Source organism: Diadema antillarum, unplaced genomic scaffold (genome assembly GCF_040938485.1).
Source record: "Diadema antillarum isolate AM-2024a unplaced genomic scaffold, OU_Dant_1.0 seq00000321_RagTag, whole genome shotgun sequence".
In the NCBI taxonomy this organism is placed as follows: domain Eukaryota; kingdom Metazoa; phylum Echinodermata; class Echinoidea; order Diadematoida; family Diadematidae; genus Diadema; species Diadema antillarum.
In genome coordinates, this window is record NW_027271340.1 from 682353 (window position 1) to 707099 (window position 24747).

Sequence of the window (24747 nt, forward strand, 5' to 3'; positions counted from 1 at the left end):
ATTTCTTGCGCGCACCGCGCGGCACCGAAGTGAAAGTGCGTTGCACTGTGTACTATCAAGTGACCTAGGTCATATGATAGTCCACAGTGCAACGCACTTTTATTTCGCGCGTACTCATCTTGCATTAGGACTGTGTGGAGTGTGTGGAGATCAGCGAAACAAAAGGGACTATCAACATAGAGTGTAACGAACTTTTCTTCTCACGTGATATGATGGGCAAAACTACGCTTCATCACGTGATCACCTCTGGACCAATCCTATTGCAACATTCTTAGTATGTGGAATATAAATATATACATCTGAGCAAAAGACTAAAAGCCTTGACATTTGATAAAACTGATTTGCCTCATTTTGGTGCCCATCATGACTAGTTCAATAAGTACACTCCTATTTTGAGATGCATTCATACTTTATACCTTTACAATGTCGTTACGTATTCTGGACACATTGAAATGTTTTATAGTAACTCATTAACTGTGATTTCCATATTAAAAGTTATCTGCGTTTCTTTCAATCAAACATCCATAGAGGATTTAGAATGAATTTACATGCAGATCCATCTACATCAAAATAATCTCTAATTAACCGGAAGTGAATATGCTTACAAAACAATAAGAAACATACGGACAAAGAAACAAAAAACAGCAACAAACAAACAGGAGGAAATGAAGTAAAAGGCAAAAACAGTTTTGTTAAACAGGAAAGCCTTCGTACAAGCTGACCACATATCGCCCGATATGGCTCAGTATTTCCAATTATTGGTGAGCACCGCTGACCGGCCGAGTCTCAGGCGTTTCCTCTGATTATGATAGATGCTAGACACCTGATGCCGGAGGATCCAATCATCATCAGAGTCACATTTGCTCGCGGCGCTCCGATGCCCGTTCGAACTCGAATCCTGTCTACGATCATAACACGTTATACGAGCGTGCTCGTTTTCATTCACCCCGTTTCGCCATCGCGTATACATTTCGGGGTGTGGAAGTGTCGGTATAGAGAATGCTTTTAAGACACTCGATACAAGCAGCATATCACCTCTTGAGGTGCGTTCAGCATAATGTGACTGAATAGTGAGAATGAGGTATGATTATTATTCAAGGTTGACAGAAGCGCCAACTCTGCAACAAAACAGAAATGTAGCATTAATAAGCAATGTAGAGAGATGATAACACAAATATATTCATTCTATACAGCTCCTTCTGTTCATCTTGCCATCAACCACCTCTTTATCCCACTCTTCTCTCACACACTCTATTTATGACACGGAAACTTCAACTCTTGCAATTGATGACATGGTTGATGAGCGCGATCATTACTTGCACAATTATGCATTCCAACTAGAAAAGCACTCGGAGAGCACAGACCTCCGCCAACTCATTATTTTCCACCTATTATTGTGATTTCCACCTTCCAAAAATACCAGGATCCAGACAGTGATCCGGAGCACAACTAAACTTTGATCATCTTCTGTTTCCTACCTGTCTCAGTACATATTTTTCCTGAAAATTCTATCCTCATCAATTCATAAATTTTTGAGTTATTTCAAACTAGTTATATAGACAAACAAACAAAGGAATAGGCAAACAAACCAACACCGGTTGGCGGAGTTAACGAAACATTAATGGTAATATAATGACAACGATAACAACAACAGTAAGGTTAAACGGATGAATGTAAGGAATATACCGATGATAACAACAGCCATTAGTTTTGATTCCCTAAAGATACGCGTCGGAGTTATAAACATTGATATTGTAGAGTGACAAAATATCACGTTTTGAAAGAAATGAACAATACACGTCCAATATTGCAAACATTCTAAATGGTTAAGATGGATATTGGCAGGGGCAACGGAACGTTCCTTACAGTGTGCTGGAGGGAGGGGTGTCAAAGGGTAGCGGTCCAATAGGCGGTGCTCCCTTCCCCTTCATTTGATGGGAAAATTCTCGGTCGGAGTAGAACCCTCTGAAAAATCATGGCGGGGCGGGGTATTTCATCGATTTTTTTTTTTTTCAAATTGAATTTTGTTTTAAAAATTGGCTAAAGAACCAAAAGTGTGCGGGGACTGCAGCCCCCCCCCCCTCTTTAGCCACATATAAACTAAAACATGTGGCACACACAGAAGCCGAGGAACGGGGGGGGGGGGTAGACTGCACACTCTCCTGGACTCATGACACCTCCATTCCGAGCAGCGGCCCCACCCAACCTTAAAAACGTCCGCGGCCCCTGATATAGAAAGAGAGTCCTGTTCTGTATAGTGTGGTGTTCCGTTTCCAGTCTCGAATTAACCGAACATGTCCCAACTGTTCCTTTCTTCTAATGAACTTACTGTGCAAGTCTCACGAGTCGTAGAGCAGCAGCAGAGTAACGATATGAGGATTATTATACCACTTGGTGGTGCTGTGTGTCCTAAGCACGGTAGTGGGTGTGTCTCCTTTGCTAAAAGAAAGTTGTAAATATTGATATAATCCTTATATCATCAAAATATTCTGTAGTGTTTCATTACTCCCAAAGTCTTCATAAAACTTACTCATCCTTCAAGTCGTTTCCAGTCTGTTGCCTTACTCTTTCAAGTCACACGTATTACCGGTTGTGCTTGCAAAACAGTTGAGCAGGCATAACAATTTATACCGGTACATGCACATTATACCGTCATCACAACTATGCACATGATTGTAGCACGCATTTACAATTTAATACAATAGTACGGTGTGTTCATTAGTGATAAGGTTCTGCATTCATTTCCTAAATTTCTGAAGTTTCTTAATCATATACAGTGTAAGAATGACCATTTTGACTATTTTGAGTATCATGTAGAAAAACGAGTTAGGTACAATAAACAATGATAAGTTTACAACAACTGAATATATCAAATACTTTTATGACGTATACTCCTCCAGGAGACAAATTAAGGGTGCACGTCACGAGACCGACACCCACAAGTCATACAGCCCACGAGTCATACAGCCCACGAGTTATACAGCCCACGAGTTATACAGTTCACGAGTCATAAAGCCCATGAGTTCGGCACTAAGCATACAAGGTCCGCGAGACCGACACATTAAGCCCCGTGTTTTATCTGTCGAACTCGTGGGCTGTTTTACCTAGTGTCGAACTCATGGGCTTTATTTGCCTAGTGTCGAACTCATGGGCTGTATGACACGTGAGCAGTATGACTCATGGACCTGTTTTCAATGTCGAACTCGTGGGGCTGTATGACCAAATGACTCGTGGGTGTCGGTCTCGAGGGATGACCCCCAAATTAACAGTCATAGTGTAACACATAATCAAAGGGAAATAGAACCTGTAACAAGCTAACAAAAAACATCTGCAATCACCTCATCACTAAAGATTCAAAATAACTAAAGCCACTGTGAAACTTGATTGATGTTATCTTCATGCTTCCTTTCTTCGTCTGCAGATTCCTCTAAAGCCTAATCTACAAGAATGTACCTTCCAGAGGATAACACTCTTCCCTTCGAGGCCGGGAATGTGGCCCCACCCCTCCACGGTCCTCCCTCCAATTCTGATGACCCGGAAGACAAACAGAAACGGAAGCGATGTGCAGCACACATCGACGTTAACCTGCTCATGTGCAAAGCTTTTTACTTCCTGTTCTACGGTGCTTACGGCAGTTTGTATCCACTTCTAGCTGTGTACTTCAAGCAGCTCGGGCTCAATGCGTCTCAGAGTGGTCTTCTCATAGGGATCCGCCCGTTTATCGAGTTCTGCGCCGCTCCGCTCTGGGGTGGACTGGCGGACTCGTGGCGGAAGGCCAAAGTCCTCTTCCTCTTCTCGCTCTTCGCCTGGCTCATCTTCACCGAAGCCATGGCGTTTATTCGTCCAGCCAGCTCTATCTGCATCACTGTCAACCGAACCGGTGATGACAGTCATATCATCTTCGTCAGTCAGGTGTCCCGCGACGGTGGCGTCCACACCTACATGGACTTGGAGAAACCCGGAGAAGGAAATGAAAACGGGCTGGTAGTTGGATACCAGTCCGACATCGACCAACCTTTCGACAACAGTGCTGAGGTAAAGGGTTACCATCCTTTCAACTCCACTCGCAACGGCGAGGAACCCGTCCATCGATCGTCGCCGACCACCATCAAGTTCGTCAGCGACGACGTCCGCGGCGTCTTTCTCCTCCTCCTCATCATCATCGTAGTTGGAGAGTTCTTCAGCTCACCGACGATCACCCTGGCCGATTCGGCAACACTTGGCTACCTCGGCAGTAATCGGCTGGAGTACTACGGCCAGCAGCGCATGTTCGGCTCCCTTGGGTGGGGCGTCTTCATGCTAATCGAAGGCATCCTGCTCGACCAGACGAGGACAAGCTCTCACGGATGCGGAGTCAACTATTATCACGTGTTCGTTTTTCGTAGCAATGCAGTTCAAGTTCAAGTATCATTCCGACGACGATCACAATACGGAGATGTCCAAACTAACCTACAACAAGAAAGAAGGACAAGTGACCATTGGTGGTGAGTTGTTGCTTTGTGTTGAGCTAGTCTTTGTTTTTGGTCGTGCTGTTTTGACTGGCACACTAGAATAACGATGACATTTTCACCATCAATCATCATTCGCTAAAAGAAATGAAGGAAGTGTTTGGAGAATTATTTTACATCTTTCACATTGTGCTTGTTGAAGAGTGTTTTGGTTCCCATAAACAATGTCACAGTACCCTTGTCACATTATCATATTATCCGTGAAGACCTGAAAGATTAAAGCAGTTACATGACTTTCAATGTGGAAGGTATGCTCTTTTGAAAGAAAATGTGTTACTGCGGTGGTGAGTAGAAACCTTTCATGCTCTACCCTCATCATTCTAGGTGATCCGAGCGGCGAAGGGCCTATGTCGTACGGTGCCGTGACTGAAAGTCCTCATACTTCGGGCGAGGGAGTCCAAGAACCTGTCGCCGCAGGTTCCACGTCCGGTGCATGTGGCACATCACAAGACCCTGGTCCAGGGTCCCCGTCCCTGCCCGCCGAGGATCCAGCCGGCATCAAACAGGTGTTCCGTATGTTCGCCACCATCCGCTACGGGTCCGTGCTCTGCGTGGCGTGGTTCGCGGGCTTTGGAATGGGTCTCCTCTTCACCTTCCTCTACTGGCATCTACAGGATCTCGGCGGGCCGCCATCTTTGTTTGGTTTGGCCTCTGTCGTCAACCACGTGTCGGAGATCCTAGCCTAGTTTCTATGTAGTCACAAGGTATGTCAAAGTCGAATGTCAAGACGTCACAATCCATCATAGTATTTTTACTAATTGCCTCATGGCCTTGTCCACATTGATGTTTTCACATCTACCATAGATGGACTTCTCTAACTGTTTGCATCGAAGTTTTGTCTTATTTTGCTTCTACTGGATCTGTACCCATCGATGTGAAAACGTAGTAAAAATAAAGAGAATATACATATACATACATATATATTATACTAATATATAAGAAAACCCATGTTTTCTTTGCTCAAAGTTTCACTATATATATATATATATACGCTCGAATATTATATATAATATATATATATATATACATATATGTCTACATACATAATTATTGTTATATTATTACTCTTATCATTGTCATTATTATTAGATTATATACACAATATATCAGTATACGGATAGTATAAAATCATTTATTCATCTATTTGTTACAGATTCTGCAAGCGATTGGCCACATTCCGGTGTTCTGTGTCGGTCTTTTCTGCTACTCTATACGATTCCTCGCAATCTCCATCCTAGACAACCCATGGCTGGGTTCTCATTGTGGAAACTCTACAAGGTAAGCGTCGTTGACGTTGGTGTTGTTTCCCCGCTCAACAGCTTGAGGAATATCTCTAATCAACTAATAATGATGGTGATAATAATGATAATGATAATAATAGCAATAACAATGATGGTGAAGATATCATAATTATTGTTATTATAATCATGATCATTATCATGAGTGTTATCACATTATTATTATTGCTATGATTATTATCAACATTACTATTATCTTGGTGTTATCTACCCGGGGTAGCTCTTCAGTGTTAACTGTTCTTTCATATAAGGCCTCGCCTTTATTGTCATAAGTAGGTAAGTTTGGGGGATTCAGGAAATATTATAGCGCTGTCATCTTTGTGTGCGTGTATAAATGTGTGTGTGTTTTGTACACTGCAAAAAGTCCGGTGTTAAATAGTGAACACCGAGCTGGTGTTAAATTTTCGGTGCTCATTTATGGTGTTAAATTAACACCTCCGGGTGTCATTTCCAAATTTTAAACTGTTTTTTGAAGAGTTTCTTAGTAACTGTACTTCTTGTTGATTTTTAATTTAAACAAGATGATCAAGAATTTTACATTAAGATACTAGATTTTTGAAAAAATGTGAAAAATAGATTTACACCAAAGTAACACCAGCTGGTGTGGTCTCTTATTGAAGCTGGACGGGTGTTAAACCATTGATATTAACACCAACAAATATCAAATCAACACCATGTGGTGTCATTTTTTAATTAACACCAGTACAGTGTCAAAATAACACCAGGTACAGTGTCAAATTAACACCACGAAGTGTCAGGTGAACACTTTTCAACACCATCACAGTACATTTTTAACACCTGTGGGTGTGGTCCTCTATTGAAGTTTGATCGGTGTTAGATTTAACACCCGTGGTGTTAAATCTAACACCGATGTTTTTACAGTGTATGACCGCGTATATCAGAGCATACATCACACAAAACAAAACGAAGCAGAACAACTGTTTCGTTACATGCCTGCCACGAAACTTGACTGAATAATGCTCTACCTGTATCATATTTGCTGAAATTGTTTCATACGGTATGACAAACTTTCCTGTTTTGATTTCAAGTGATTTATTTAATGAATGAGACTTGAGATGCAGAGAAAGGCAAAACCAGACAGATTCGACGTAAGGACTAGTGTAACAATAAAACTAGAGCGTGTTTTTACTTCATTATTATGGACTACATCATGCATATTTTGTCATCTTTGTCATCACGACCATGAGAGCAGCTGTTTGTCATAGTAAATATATATCGAAATCATTTCAAAGTGTTGAAGAGTGCATTCTGTCGAGGCGTACCAACGACAGAGCAGGTGTACATTCTTCCAAATATAAGGTAAAACCATAATGTCAAGTCTTGCGTGACAGGAAAGATTGGACAATATTATGCAGACGACACTGAAATAACAAAAGAGAGAGCATTTGTTTGAAGTTGCATTGGAAATGCCAGCTACCGTACCACTTACCGAGTTCAAGAAAATACTTCGTGCTTACGCATTGTGGAATCCCGGTGCACCGGATTCAACAAGTGTTCTATGACATAGAGTAGACGCAATGTGTACGGTGGATGGCGCCGCCACCCCATCGCGAGAAATAGCGAATAGACATCCAATGAGGATTAAACTGATCAGGTAACGCGAATCTTTAATCAATGTGGCTCAAATAAGCTAACCCTCGTCGTCTTACCTCTCTCGAGAATGTTCAGCGGAACACTTATCCAAACTCTGTTTGATCATCTGCGCCCTGTTTTCTGGATCGTGATTTGTGGATTGGGTGTAGAAGTGTAGGCTCTCGCGAAACATTGCTGCTGGTGAAGTGTGCTGTTGAATTTCAAGGGGAGACTGGATGGTGTGTTTTGTCTCTATCTAAAGCTTTGAATATTGACGAGTTTTTAGACCCTTATCCTTTTGTCAGACTGCATTCCAAGAATGAACATTTGTTTGCTGTCAGCTCTAATTTTTTTAAATATAATTTCCATTCACAGGGTGGATAGCCCTTTCAGTACTAGAATGATTTTCAAAGGGGTCCGCGTAAAAATACAATGGTGTACAGGGTTAAACAACAAATACAAATGACATAAATAACTATATACAACATATACAAATAACATCAAAATTACAACAAATTAAAACAAATACAAATTACGTAAATAACTATATACAACAGTTTGATTATAATGAGAAGAAATCCATCTCATCGACCACTTGAAACACTCATCGTGTCTAGAAAATCCTTGTCATGGTTTTTGCGTCTCGAACATACTTTACTACGAATAATAATATACAGATAAAGTCCAATAATATCAAACGATATCCTATGCTTCACGATTCCATGCTCAAAAAGCTTCAAGATCTGCTTGCACAACGCTTCCTGACTGCTATACTTTCCATTCTGAGAAATCTTCGTCAACGTGACATGATCTCTTCACCATGTTGACAGATACAAACAAAATCATCGCATAAAAATGGGAATTCCCAGACGTCTAAGACGCAGAAAGAATACATAATGAAGACGATTTATGACAGGGACACTTAATACAAAATCAATAAGGGATTCAGAATTAATTCTGGAATATGAATCGATTAATTTTTTTCAGCATGAACCTTCATTTGTAGTGTTGACAAATTCAAATTCATTTTCACAAAAATAGCTGTCATAGTATGTTTTGACAATTTCTCAAGAGATCCCTACATATAGCTCATGAATGTAATTTCACTAAATTATACAGAATTTAGACAAAACTTTATCTACATCAGATTTTAAGCAAGACAAAAACCAAAACTTTCATCAATTTTCTCTTCTCTGAAATGTAACATGTCTGTGAGGCTTTTCTTACCACCGTGTATATAATTTGCTGCTCTCTTGTACGTGTGAAAAAAAAAGCATAAAGCAAACTGACATGATGTGAGCTTTAACAAGATAGTAGAATATTCACTTAATTTACGAATTTCTTTTCAAGAAACCAAAGTATAACTTGATTTTACATACAGTGTCGAAAAGAGACGTGACTGACACGTTGCAAATGCTTCATTGTACTTGGTAAATTATTTTGAGTTGCGGAGACGGGTAAAATCAGTGGATGCTGGAGGCGTTCTTCTTTCTTTTTCTCCAAGCCATCTAAAAATTCATGTTGAAGAAAAGGAAATTACGTCTTGCCATTGCTCGAGGACAACATGTCATCTTTGTGGGATGTACCTGTAGGAATCTGAAGGGCACGTAAAATGTGTCAGCATTGCTGTTAGCAAATGGAATGTTTAAGGATCCATTAGGCTGAGGCCTGTGAGGCGAATGAAGTTTGTCTCTTTTTTTCTTAATGCATTGACTGGGGCCTCGCAAGCACCTTGCGTGACGCCACATGTAAATCTAAACCAACATGGCGTGTTTGCTTTCTAATCGATCTCGAGCTGGCTGGAGAAGGTATATCTCTCCCTCAATGTCCATCGATTATATACCAGAATGAGTGCATTCATCAAACATTTCTCGACGGTATCATTTCACGATCTCGTCAAGAAAACAACACACCACTTAAACACTCGATCTCTCCATTAATCTGATTACTCGACTATAATGTTTGCAGTCGCCACCAGAATGATTCGTATCTTGTGTGTTTAGCGTGGGCTTCATTTTTCTTCTCCTGAACTCGGTGTAGATTTGTTTTTCTCATGTTGTGGCTGCATTAGAAGGCTTGTGATAGCGCTTTGCTTATCTCGATGAAGAAATCATAATTTCTTTACGCGACAAACAAAAGTAACTGAGTGCAGTTTATGTTTTATTTGATAGATATGAGATAAAAGAATCATAGAGGGAATCGAGAATTAACATGAATGAAGTTTGTGGTTGTTGATTCTTTGTAGACAGTTATGGGGGAGGGGTGGTCCAGTGAAACGCAACATGAATGATTGCTGCTCAAACTAAGGAGCTAAAACTTCTTTCCTTCGATTTTTCTCATTTCATCTTCTTCGAGTTGTCGTAGAAGAGAACTCATTCGTGAAGTAAGTCTTTCATGTTTATATTTTTGTGCCATCCTATAGATTCAAATCAAATCATCTGTATTCCCTTCGCGGTAACATTATGTGTAGCGGCCCTGATAATCATATCGTTTGACAATTTTGATGATTTGGATTTTGGATTTGGATTTAGGATTTGGATTTTTTTTAAATGTGTGTAAACATCATCCCACGAAAATTGTCCATTAGATCGACATGTCCCATTATTGAAAGTGGTTTAATCTTTTCTACAAGAAGTAGAGAAAGAAAACGTTGACAAAATCCACAGCCACAAACAGCAAGAATGAAACACTGAATTGAGAGTGAATGAAGAATGCTCCAGCAGTGTATAGACGTTTCGCTCACTCTATCTCATTGAGTCAAATACCTCTGTCGCAGTACGGGACAACATGGCACGGTGCCTTGCGATGTTGATGTGACCTCTGATTGCAGGCTCAGAATTGCTCTTTCTTCCTCTATATGTAATTGACGTCCGCAAGGACATAGACTCGAAGGGATTTAGGGATTTTCTTTTCGCGAATTCTGACTCCTTGTTTTCGCTGGATGCGCACAAGATGGGACTGGGTATCTCTAGGGAGGAAGGGCCTGTCACAGCATCGGTAAACAGAGATGTTGACCCGGCGAGAGAAAAGTGTCCGAGAGATTTGCACGGGTGCGTGCATCACTCTAGATGTAGGAGCTGGGAAAATGAAAGAGAATAGTAGCCCTTACCGGAACTCTCTCTCTCTCTCTCTCTCTCTCTCTCTCTCTCACACACACACACACACACAAATAAGTTTTACTACATCAGTGATTTATATACTAGTATACTGTCGCTAATATTTGTTAGAGCACGAGTAGGACCTATACACGTTCACTATGCATCGCGAAGTACTTTAAACGTGATTTTGACTACTCGATGACAATATACCTGGCTATTGATATAAACAGCCGTTCATAAATGTCATGGCGTTTTTTCTTTCAACACTTTCGATAAAAAAGTCTAATATTCGGTCTGACCGTTAGTGCTATCAAAACAGCCTTCCGAACTATGCCATGAGACAATATGATTTAATAACAAGCCTTAAGTGTACTGTATGGAGCTCGAAATCCATGAAGAGGAGTTCCCAGCCAAGTTGCTTTGCAAATTTCTGACAACCCGACACTATTGAGGCCGGCATGTATTATTCACTCAATCCATCTTTGCGCCGCGTATGTGTGTGAGATGAATTCAATTCTGAAAACAAATATCCTTTCATTACCTCACGCTCGGGCAAAAGACTCCTTTAGAGTAATATCGCCAGGAGCGCCTCGTGCCAACGTCAAGTCAGAGAGCCCTGCCATATTGGGTTGCCTTTGAAAGGTATCGTGGAGAGAAGAAGGTATACTCTTCAGCTGGATCAGGCCCTAGCAGACGATACGACCCCGAGGAAAAGGTCGCGTGTGCAGTGGTGAAATTTAGAGGCGCCACCGGCTATGGTGTCGAGAGGCGCTTCCAACATCATGCCATATGGGTTCGGGCCATTTATTCGCGATATATAGAAAACAATAATAATTTCGCGTCTCTTCTCATGATTATGGAAAGTTATATTTGGTATGTTTGATGGCTATGCATCTTAATAAGCCATGGCGTGAGATTCGTGGAATATGTGAATCCGCTTGCTCGTAGGTTTAGTCTAAATTGCATTAATTTATCTCCATATACGCAGCAAATTCGACAGTTACTCCATGCTGGTTAAATTTGCGGTGCGTGAATATCATAGCTGATAGGATGAGGCAAGATATATAAATTCTTTTTTTTTTTTACCCCCGAAAGGGATTATGTCTGAGACGATGCACCCGTTAGGATACACAAAGCGGTTTCTCAGGGTGTAATCCATAATGCAAAGCTGGTATTTCAGCATTGATTTTTATGAAGTCAATTGATATTCAGCGCAGGTTGCCGCCTCGACGTGGAGCGCGGTGGGGTGAGGGCTTTTCGAAGATAACTGACAGCGCGGCTTGCGATTAGGTGCCGTCAGGTGCATGCGAAAAATGGATCATCGCCCGGAGGAATCGAATGATGTTGATTGCCATGGTAACGGGTCGTATTAACATAGAGGCTGGGCGACACAAACAGGTTAATGATAGAATAGGACCCCAGCTTCGGGTTATCTTATTTCTCCATGTGTTGTGCTCTGGGTAAGTTTTAGGGTGTTCAAAAGGGGGAAAAGTCTCAAGTCAAAACTGACCGTCGACCCAACAAGACAGCGGTCTGGTTATAGGCAGCAAAGTAGTTTTGGTAATATGATAATGAAGAAAATAATTTATGATTTTGATATAGTAGTATGATGAGCATAATATACCACGAGGAACAACGATCAATAATAATGATAATAATAATTGTAATCATGATCATAATGAAGACAATTGCAGAAGTACAATGTATATCAATGATGAAAATGATACTACTGTAGTACTACTGCTAACAAAAATGATAATAGTAATAACAATCATCATCATCATCATTATTATTATCAATGTTATTATCATCATTATTATTATTACTATTACTATTACTATTACTTTTACTATTATCATTATTATTACTATTATTACTATAGTCATTACAATCATCATCATTATCATCATGATCCTTACCGTCTTAATAATTATTATCGTTGTCGTCAAAATTGGTTTTCATTTTTGTTGTTATTAGTATTTTTCCTATCACTGTGTTCATCATTACTTCTATTATTCTGTTATTACAGACATTATCATACAATTTTAATATCACGCATGACGTCAATGGTGATAGTATAGAACAGGAGGTTACTGAGACATCGGACACCAGCCAGAATTAGATTGTCGTCACATTAATTTCCCAGTATCGTATAATAAAATCGCTAGTCTTTACCTGAATTTAATTCTTTTACTTTCTGCTTTTTCCTTTATATATCACCATTATCTTCGTATTCCTTTCTGTCCTTCTCGAATTTCTATCAGACCTTAATGAAGTCCGATTTCTCGAGTCTTCGAGTTTGATTAAATTTCCTGTTCTACAAATTACTGTGTTTTTTTTTCCTTCTGTGCCCAGTATTTCAGTCAATCCAGTTCTTTGAATTCGCCCGCGACATAAAAAATGATAGCCTTTTTTTTTTTCAAAGCGAAGCTGGAAGATAATTTTTGGGATGGGAGCGTAAGATGCATGCAGCGAAAGGCTAAAATTATGCATCGATGTATTGATAGAATGTATATATATATATATATATATATATATATATATATATATATACATTCCTTTCGGAAACATGCTGCGAATAGTGATTACATCCCTTTCAACAAACAGTCCTGTATACACTGGAGTGGGGAATAAAACTGCGTCGCCAATAGATCTTGTATATTTTGTAGAGAAAAATTATTGATTTATTGGTCATCAATCTTACAGCGAATAATCTTGTCTGTAGTCAGCAAGAGAGCTTGCTGTCTAATGAATAGAATCAATATGTGTTCTTGATCCAATTCTCAAATGAAGAATTATTGGATTATTGATTGTCACCATTTCCTGTTTATCGCGTCAACCCTTTGTAGTCATAAGCAGCTTGTAATATCTTGCTAATAATGGAAGTATCTTGTTCATGGCTGTCAACCATGGACTTACACACATGATAATTATGTATGCGTACTATATATTTCGCAGTTATAACGACCGTATGTGTATAATGACGTTGAAGTTATGGCCATCACATCTTATACTCGTTATAGAACAACACTTTGCCACACCATCACTCACAACCTCGCAGAGCATGAATGTTTTATCTGTGACCTCATCACACCCGCGGCGCGTATGTGTAAATCATAACGATCATGATGGATATTCTTTATCAAACATATAGTATATGGTTATGCATAATTCCTTTAGAGCTTTCCAGAGTTAAAAACAAACACAGGAGAAAACAGCCAGTAGGGCGCGAGTATCTCGACTATCTTGAGCAGGAAAAGAGCAACGCCTCTTCCGCTGCAGCCGGTGAAAGTATAAAGTGGGCGTCGAATTTACATACGAGGCCGCCCGAGGAAAACAGCAAACACCTCAAGACGAGTAACGCGTTGCTACCAGCACCACCCTCAAGTTTTACAAATTCTCCTTTGCAATTCGTCCTCCTCATGCACTATCTCTCTCTTCGCCTCGCCATCTCCCTCTCTTTCTCTCGGTAGCATAGCTAGATAGCAAGCTAGCTAGCTAGCTAGATAGATAGATAAGTAGATAGATAGGTAGATAGATAGATAGATAGATAGGTAGGTAGATAGATAGATAGATATGTAGGTAGGTAGGTAGTTAGATAGATAGATAAATAGATAGATGGGTAGATAGGTAGGTAAGTAGGTATATATAGATAGATAGATAGATAATCTAGGTAGATAGATGGATAATTACGTAGGTAAATAGATAGATAGATAGATAATCATATAGATAGGTAGATAGATAGATAGATATATGGATAGATAGATAGATGGTAGATAGATAGATAGATAGATAGATAGATAGATAGACAGACAGACAGATAGATAGATAGATAGATAGATAGATAGATAGATAGATAGATGGGTAGATAGATGTGCCCCTTCTTCCTCTCGTATTCATACATCACGTTGTATGAGTGAACATGATGCGGGCATTCACTTCCGGGAAGGTTATAAGAGGAGCCATTCGCGGAGCGTGCACGGGCGAGTGCTTCTCAATTAGCGGCCTGGGGATTTATTCATGAGTTCTGGCGACATTTACTTGTGTTCTTCTTTTAGGGCCTTCCGGCGTGTGAGTAGATTGAATTCAGTCACGACTGCAAAACGACGCTCAAAGAGGTCCATGTATTGCCTCAGTGACAAGCTGCGCATTGTTATAAAATCAGCGGTCTCATTACCTTTGAGGATTATTGTTTTGAAATGTGGGGAATCATTATGACACGATTTGTACGTCCTTCAGATAACCTAGTAAGAGAATGGAACACTTCTCATCTATAAAGAAAGTATGTGGTAGTATCGTTTCAATACAATAATCATTGTTTCCATAAGGCTCTCACTGTATAGTGCTGGCCAGGATTGATCAATCGCATTGTGTGAATAATAAGCGCGTGATCAAAAAATAACGAAATACTATTGGAAAATATTAGCAGCCATGTATGACTGATCAAAAAATTCAATTATAGCCTTGGGCAACAGTTTTCACCTTGCGTCACTGCATATCAATTCATAATGGTATCACTTTTGCACTTTTCCATGAAAATGGGAAATAGATTGGGACGCATTAATAAGCTACACGATCCGACTCTGACGCATCGGCCGGAGAACGGAAGTGCGAAGAGAGGGGAGTTACCTCTCATTCTCTTCAGCGACAACCCCCCCCCCCCCAAAAAAAAAAGACAACAACAACAACAAAAACAACAAATAACAAATTTTGTCTTTGCGGGCGTTGCTCGCGGGATAAATAAGCAGCTGTTAAACTTGATCAACAACAGCACGAATCCAACAATTCAAGATAATCATGACATAATGTACTGTACTTTTTCTTTATCGACGTCGAGTTCGGTTACTCTCCAGTGCCAGCAGACCAAACACATGAGTCTTTGTTGTTTCCATTCTGAGGAAATGGCTGAACATACATCATTTTTTTCATTCATAATTTTTTTTTCCATTTCCAGCAGAAACATATTATCAACATTTGACGGAAGTTGAACGCACAAATTATACATTACAATGTACAATAAAAGAAAGACATAAATTTGCAAAATATTGAAAGTATAGGGACATGCTGGAAATGGGGAGGAATGCTATAAAGCATGCTTGATGATTTATATGTTTAGAATAAAAAGGCTGTGAATATTCATGACGCGAATTTCGTGACTCAGCTCATTTCGGTTTCATTCAATATTGCGGTCGAAACTTTGGTACTCATGTCATGCAACATTGCAACTGATATCTGTTCATCATTGCTCATAGTACACTGTTCTACACATCAGGCAGTTACATTAATACTCAAGCCTACCAGATTTTTCGGCGACTATATTTTTTGCCATGACAACGTCATAATAATCCCAACGGATGAAGTCTGGACGTCACGAAGATTGTCGTCGTCTGCTGCTGTTCAGTTTTCCCGCCTCCCGTAGGTGGCATTATCATCGAGCGGAAAAATAATTCATTATGCAAGGGAAAATACAACAGTAACGGCCAAAAATAGGGTCAGAGATAGGCAGAGAGACCGGCAGACAGACAGATAGACAGACAGAGTTCGTGGGTGGGGTGGAGGGCAAGACATGGCATAAAGCAATACCGGCCCATTATAATTGCCATCGAAACAACACTTCGAATAGAGAAACAGGAAAAAGAATAGAAAATGACACGTGCCTGAAGTAGACCATGTGGTAGGAGAATGGATAAGGAGACAAGAGGAAGAAGAATAAAAAAAAAACAGAATATTATGGGAAATATCAGGAAAGAAGAAAAGGACAGCTTGGAAAGAATATTAGAGGTATCACAATGGGCATCTCTCGGAAATCCGTACTGTATGCCACGGGTCACACTGAAGCAGGATTTTGATATTCATCCTTTCGCACGATAAAATTGCTTTTCCACCTACCTACATTTTGCTGATTGCGTTTCATATCCACGAATAGCTATCAATAATTCAATCCGCTAATCTTTACACAGAAGTTGACCTTGCAGAGTTTATCAAGGTATACATCGTGCGTCGAATCAGATCACACACAGACACAAACACACACACACACACACACACACACACACACACACACACACACACATACACAAAGACACAGACACACATACAGACACGCAGACACAGACACAGACACACACACACAAAATACAGAGAACGAAAAAAAGTTGGTTGTAAACTTCTGCATTGAAACTATAAGTTGACGTGTATGCTGTACGTTGCATCGCATTTTCTGACACTCTCTTTCTCTCTTCTTATGTATCTAATCTACTCCTGTCTCTTTCACTATCTCATCCTTTTTGTTTCCCTCGTCTCACTTTACCCTCTGGTAGGGATTACATCACTTTCATTCTTCGAGTGCGCTAACCCCCTGGAATATATCTTCCCTCTTACAATAGTCACTTTGTGTTTGTTTGTTTTTTTTTTTTTTGGGGGGGGGGGGGGCGGCTGAGAACGGAAGGAGTCTCGGAGAGGGAATCTGTTTGTTTTCTTCTGTGTACACGAGTTCCACGCTTCCGCTTGTTTGTAATTCCAGCGGCTATCGGTATCAGATGACCCGTACACCCGTCTGCACGGATTGCGCGCTGTAGGCCTACTCCTGGAAGGTACTGTGTACTCACCACGACACACTGATTCCTCTACGCTCCCTGTTCATTAGACACTCTCGGGATACTCATTGTAATGTCGATTAGAGCAGCGACCAAGTGAGATTGTGCGAATACATCTTCTGAAGATATTAAGCTCGTCTGCCAAGTGATCGGGACAAACACGGACCACGGTCACGAAATATGACTAAAAGTGAAAACGCTTCGACAAGTCTTGCATAATGACTTCATCACAATGGCAACGAGGAACGCCTTCCCATTGGTCGACAAAATCGTGACATTGGGCGAGGAATTTTTATCCCTCAGCTTTACGCGGGATGTCCTGAAGAGGCCATTATCTAGAACGTCTGTATTGGGCAAAGGACCCGTGATTTGTTTAAGCGTGCGTTTGTGTGCGTTTGTAGGTCCATCTGTCAACATAATTTCGTTCTCAATGTGATTGATGAAATAGCACGATTTACTTTGACTACAAGAAAGCAAGACGCCCTCACGCGAGTGACCATTGGGCTCTTTTGATACACGTAAATCAACGAGAGGGTATGCATTTACATAACCACATACACTCAAGTTACCTTGCCTCTAAACAATCACACACACACACACACACACACACACAGATTTGTACCACAGCATTTCTGAGAAAATAGATTTGACTTAAAAATCCATTAATAATCAGATTGTTGATGGTAATCTTTTATTAAAGCAAACTAAATACATGTAGTGGCAAACAATGTCATCTTATGTTTAACCTGGATTTGAATAAATACATATCTTTGATCATAACAAGAAAAACATAAGTCATGAAAATTAATTTCTTTCTATGTACAGTTTGGCTTTATCATAATCATATCTGTTAAGAAAAAAGGAACTCGGATGTGTTGATGATATTTCATTTTTTTTAAATAGTTTTTAATCATTAACAAATCCTCTGATCAAACATTGAATGGCAGCCTTGTGTTTTATTAAGTGCCATGTGGATGATGGGAACAATGCTAACGGAGTCATTTTTTATGTTTGACTTTTCATCCATGTTCGCCTCGACCGTAACTCACGTTGACACCATTAACGACGCTGAAATGTTTGCCGCATCGCCCGAGTGGAAAAAAAATATAATAATAAAAAAAAACACTTGAAAATCACACCAAAAAAAAAATGGGGAAAGGAGACGGGCAAAAATTGTTAAAAGAAGGCTTGCTCGTGCTGTATGAAACCACCTGCTTTAAGTGTTTGCATAATGCTCTCGAACTGTCATTTCTCGTTAGCAACCCCCTCTCCTCATCCTTTTGACATTAAGGTATCAACACTGCGTCATCTGTGACATCAATCTGTAACAGAACAAAGTGTCTGTTATTCGCTCGTTGCCTTACGATACATTGCTTTATTACGCATACAGGTTATTCACATCGATTATCATATGTCTCTTGTACGTGTCAAATTAATGATGATTATAGCTTTCATTTGAAGATGGTAAAAAGTCAATCAAATCGAATTCACCAAAGTAAATGTCTGTCTCCTCTTTTTCTTTCCTTCTGTAATACGTATACGTATAACATATCCACGTCGTTTTAAGAAGTAAAACTCTAACTACGCCAGTGGATCGATATCTTTATGTTAGAGATGTGTAATGAAAATTGTTGAAATTGTGTGAAATATGACTATGGCATAAAATACGACACAGAGGTTCCTGTATATATTACAACGTTTGAGAATAATGCTGAAAATTAAGGAAATATAAAGCAATGCCGTGCAGACAATAAACAAATCAAATCAAATCAAGGCAAAACAAACTGAGGTTAAAAACAAGGCCGACTTTTTTTCTTCATCATCCTTTCAAAATATCAATCAATCAAGCATCCATATTATGTTTGTGACCAAGATTATAATCTGCAAATTGGCACCGCAACTTCACATGTACATGATTCTACACACTAGAGTATAATACTATGTATGATACACGTCTACGTTCTCCACTTTTCACTCATCGTTCTTTCCTTTCATATTATTTTACACACATGCAGGTTTGACCCATGCCTTAATCTGGGCCGCCTGCACGTCTTACATAGGGCTGGCCACGTCGCAGAGACTTCGCTCGTCCGCCCAGGGCATCCTACAGGGCACGCACCACGGACTAGGGCGTGGCTGTGGTGCCATCTTTGGTGGGCTCCTTGTTAACGCATTCGGTAAGAATTTACAGCACTGATAGACATCAGTGATTTACAGGCGTAAATTACAAAATACTAGTAAAGGAAAGTAGTTTTGTCATATTTTTTTAAATTTGTGAATTAAAACCGAGGATCCCGACGTCATTCTGTCTGTTTAAAAGACCAATATGATGGAGAGTATGATTCGTAACAAAATAATCATTATTACCATTGATACAGATTGAATAATAAAAGAAAATAAAATGAAAATAGAGTATGATGATCATTGTTCTGAAAATAAGATATCAATATATCTACCATTTATTGTAGACTATTGGTAATGATTTGTCTACTTATGATATATATATACATATACATATATATATATATATATATATATATATATATATACATATGTGCGTGTGTGTGTGTACTGCGAATTTACGTAATATGAGAGAGAGAGAGAGAGAGAGAGAGAGAGACGTAGGACATTATGTTGTCCATTTTGTTGTTCATATTTGGAAATATTCCATTGCTCCCTTCTACGAACAATGTTCCAACTTTTGAAAGGCACTGACAAGTACAGCAATAGAAGCTATTCAAATCACAAAATAAGCCTATACAAATCTAAAATTTACAATACCGGTACTTCTGATTGCTATTTTTGCATTGTATAGTTGAGACGGGTACACCAAGATTTCTTTTTCTATTGTTCATTCGTTCTTGTATACAGGTACAAGGGAGACTTTCCGTGGGTTCGGTGTGGCATCCCTGGTGGTACTTGTTATCTTCTTGGCGATGCAGTACCCAACCTACAATGAGATGAAGTCTGCCTCGACCACGAGCCCGCCACCAAGCAAACCGTCAGATGTTCAGCCCGTCCTGACATCGGCTGACCTAAGCCCCATTCCTTACTCTGACCAACAGAGGGAGCTATTGGATGAAAGACACCGAGACGTGGAGAAGGGGCCCGGTGAGCCAGGGTCTGACGAACACACGCCACCTCAAGATTTGCCGACCTCACAGACAGACGCCGAGAAAAGCGAAGCGAATTAATGATTGCAAAGAATGTTTCACGCTTTCATAGTGATATTTTTTGACAGCTTTTGTGTTAAAAGTAAGATGAAAATAAGGAGAGCTTCCGCTATATTTTCATTTCGATAAATGCACAGCCATGCAGTGTGAATAGCGAGGGACGTTCTAGTACAACGTAGTTGCAATATAGATTTTTATTTTTAATTGCCTAAGGATTATGAACACTCGCGTAGATTTCTGCAGGAGATTACTTATTTTCAAGAGTTTACATTTTATCATATCTACAAGGTATTTCTAAGCAAGTGGCCTGAATTATGAACACGTTTTGTTTGTAAATAGGAATTGGTTCTGATCTTCATCGTTGAAAGCTGATCGTGAAATTATAAGGTAACAGGTTGAAAATAATACAATTTTGCAGTCATTGTGGATACAACCTGGCCGAGACTACTGGCGTCACCATACCGTGGCAGGTGGTCATCTACGAAAACGCCCTCTTGTGTCTGAAAGAGCAATCAGCTATGGGCATCAGTTTCATGCCCTACATGAATCATGTACAACAATAACAACAAAACAAAACAAAACAAACACACGACATTCTCTTCGGATAAGAGACACTTATCATGTATTTCAACTTAATTGAAATCAAAAGTTTTAGATATGGAAGATATGGAACACGTAACTAGTTTCCGTCACCTTTACTATTACAAAACGAAATTGGTAGAAATGGAGGTACTTTGAATAGTTGGCACATAGCCATGGCTACAGCTAAAGATTGTTGTTGATGTAGTGAAAAATCGCTTTCTTGCTCAGTTGATTTGCGACCAACCGTGTAGACGTCTTTCTTGGATGAGTGTGAGCTATAAAGAATTTGCTCATTCAATATTTCGTTCAGTGTGTTCCAGTCATCCTCACCGTCATTTTCGGGGTAATTTTTATTTTTTATTGTTATGTTCTATACAGGTCAATGTCCTCTGTGGTATAGATTACGATGAGCATTATCAATTGCCTGCAGATTGCTTATGTACCATGAAAGTCCCTCCCCCTTTTCCTCAATATACACACACAAAGTAGCCTACAAGCATATTTCTGATTTCTGCCACGCGTTAATATCTGCTGTGTTCAGTAGATTCTATCAAATGTTCTTGTCTATGGCGTAAACAGAGCTTATATAGTTACTTGTAAATATTTTCAAGTGCCAGAAGCATACAAATTATTTTTCTGTCTCAAGTTAAAAAGAGTGTATAGGAGTTATGACTTATCTGGTGGCAAGTGTAAATGTGAAGAGTATATATTATAGTATATATCAATAGATATGTGCGTGGAATATTGGTAGTGTTGTGTATGTTTATCATAAGATATCAAGCAGAAAGACAATATAAAAAGCGCAGAGAAAGTAGATTTTATTGCTGGCGAATAGCACAGATGAAATATTTCTTTGCTGTGAAGTTAAATGTGTATTTCTGTATAGAGATTAAAAAGAAAACACGTTATCAGTGACATCCATGTTGTTCTTTCTAATTCGTATACATAGATGTTACAAAAACGTTATGTTACTGCCAAAAGCATCCCTTTGAGATAGGTAAGGCAGTATTCATAATTGTTGGAAAAAGGTGTAAAATACAGCCTGACTTATTAAATACAAAATTAATGATAAAAAATGCAATGTACACTTTAGCTATCAAAACATAAGTGGTATAAGAGCAGCTCATTCCAAAATCAACTGCGAAGCAAAGTAAAGTATACACGTTATATTTATATAGTTGAACAACAAGAAAAAAAAAAGTTTGTTCAATGTTACCAGATTTGAAAAGTGTACAGTGCATTCCATTTCAAACTTTTGAAATACTGGCGTGTTTAATACAATACATGGTAGTCTAAATATAGCAATTACTGATTGTATTAAACATCCCTACGTCCATCATACTCATTGTCATTTTTGGTACTGTAATTAAGTGTCTCATATATTACAAGGTTTTTTTTTTTTTTTTTGGTGTCAATGTCAACAAGCTAATTTCTGAGTTAGTACAAAACTCACCCTTGTTACAGTACTTTATTAAACTCGTACACGTCCCAGTAAAGCTCTGCATTGAAATGCATTCTGCCAAGCTTTTAATCATAAAACATAAAATTCATATGATTATTATGTTCAAATTCGGATATCAGATGGCTTGTTCATAGGGCGAGTGACAATTATGTGCTTCAGGCTTACTTTCTCAGGAAAAACAAAATAATTGCAGGATATTCTTCTGTGTCATAAACACTAGGAAAAACAAAATAATTGCAGGACTATTCTTCTGTATCATAAACACTAAAAAAAAAATTTTAAAAATGCATCACACAGAACTCCTGAGTGTAACCCCCCCCCCCCCCAAAAAAAAAAAAGGCCTATGAAACAGCAATGGTCACTTCCTTATTTAGCTATTTATCTATATATTTATTTATTTATTTATTTATTTATTTATTTATTTATTTATTTATGTATCTATTTGTTTATTTATTTATTCATTCGTTTATTCATTCATTTATTTCCCTATCTATCTATTCATTTATTTCTTCATTTCTTTATTTATTCATTGCAGGGGATGGGGGCATTTCAAGGACTATTTCTACAGATAAGTCACAAATGACATTGTTCAATATACTTGTTATGTGTATATACAGTATGTCACATGACTGGTTTTAGTGATGACGTAATTCTAGAACTGTGGCTACAATGCAAGTTGTTCGTGTTAATGCTGCTTGTGGTATGTGTCAATGTCTAGAGCCAGCTTGTGAATACAGAATAAATTCATTGCTGAATTCATCTTTAACTGTGTAAACTGTGTTCAGGTGTTCACGGCATAAATTACAAATAAGCCAGTATGGGGTTCCACTTTGCGCATGAGCAGAAAAGGTCATTTGTACCAACAGGGCATGTCGGCTTTAAATTCACTGAGATAAGCATATGTGATGTACTGATTATTCAAAATAATCCTTATGAATGTTGCTTGCAAGCACATCCACCTGACAGCACAAGAGGTATATGTGGCAATATCAATAGAAAAAAAAATAATACATTCAATGCAAAATAATGAAATGGGTGCTTTCCAGTGTGTTAAGACAGATCTTTTTGGTCACGTCTACAGAAGTTCATCCTCTGTTTCAGCATGATTGATCAATTCCATGAATTGTTTTGTCCAGAAAGCCTATACATGATGTTGCTTTGTAAACGAGTGATGTTGCTTCGTAAACGAGCGATGTGCCAAACCAACTGATTAAAAAACAGGTTATTTGTACCCATGTGCACATGAGCTCCGCACTGGCTTATTACAGCTACCATGTATTTCAGGCATATAGAAACTAGTAGCATAAAATACCAAGAAGCTGAGATTTTTCAAGGCACATAACATGTGGAGTATAGCTCCCCATCCAAGTCAAACTTGACTTGAAGAAAGACTATTGACTGCAATGACAGGCAATATATGGCAAAGTGTTGGGTCAAAGGTTACTGAAAACCTACATCATACAGGCACCTTTATGATTCTGGACAGATGGCTAATCCATTCCTATCACGCCAACAGAGAAATTATGGAAAATAGTATAGTGTAGGCCCCTACACCTAAAAAAAGCAAGTAAAATATGGATTTGTATACACACACATACATACACACATACACTACTTTCACACAATTTACATGCATACAGGCACAGATGCACAAAATGTATACAGATACATACATGCACTGTATACAAGAACAATACACACACACACACAAACACACAGTGTCGGAGGATTGGCGTCGACGTAGGGCAATGCTCAAATGCAAAAATGTGCCATACATGAATTGTGCACTTTTTATGTTTCAATCTGAGAATTTCCATCGACTCAAGTGGCAGATATTTGACTTAAAGGACAAGCTCACCTTAATATACATGGGGATAGTGTGAATGCAGCAATATCAGAACGCATCAGTGAAAGTTTCAGGAAAATCGGACCATCCGTTCAAAAGTTATAAATTTTTGAAGTTTCAGTGCCGCCGTCACTGGATGAGAAGATTACTACAGTTTGTGATGCCACATGCGTAGAATAATATAGAGAAAATAATGGAAAATTAAACATATTTTCTCTTTTCTCACAAGATTATGTTAATTGTATGTTATGGTATAATCACGATATATGTAAGGCTCTTAGAAACTTGGCAGTAAGCACGGTAAAAGTGTAAATTATCATTATTATCATGATTATCAACATGAAAGAGCACATGAGTAGCCTCTTTCAGAATGCTGGGGAAACATTACCCTTGACATAGGCAGTTACAAGTTGAAGGAATTTGTACTCTTCTCACAGTACGAAATTTTGTGAAATTCTCTTAATATTTTCTTTATATCATTCTACGCATGTGACATCACAAGCTGTTGCAGTCTTCTAATCCAGCAGTGACTGCAAGGAAAATTTAAAAATTCATAACTTTTTAACAGATTGTCAGATTTTTCTCAAACTT

At 39.0% G+C, this 24747-nt stretch overlaps 1 pseudogene; it reads left to right on the forward strand.

Moving 5' to 3' along the window:
• Positions 1–20559, forward strand: part of LOC139730556 (major facilitator superfamily domain-containing protein 6-like) — a 37508-nt pseudogene extending 16949 nt beyond the window's left edge.
• The last annotated feature ends 4188 nt before the right edge of the window (positions 20560–24747 follow it).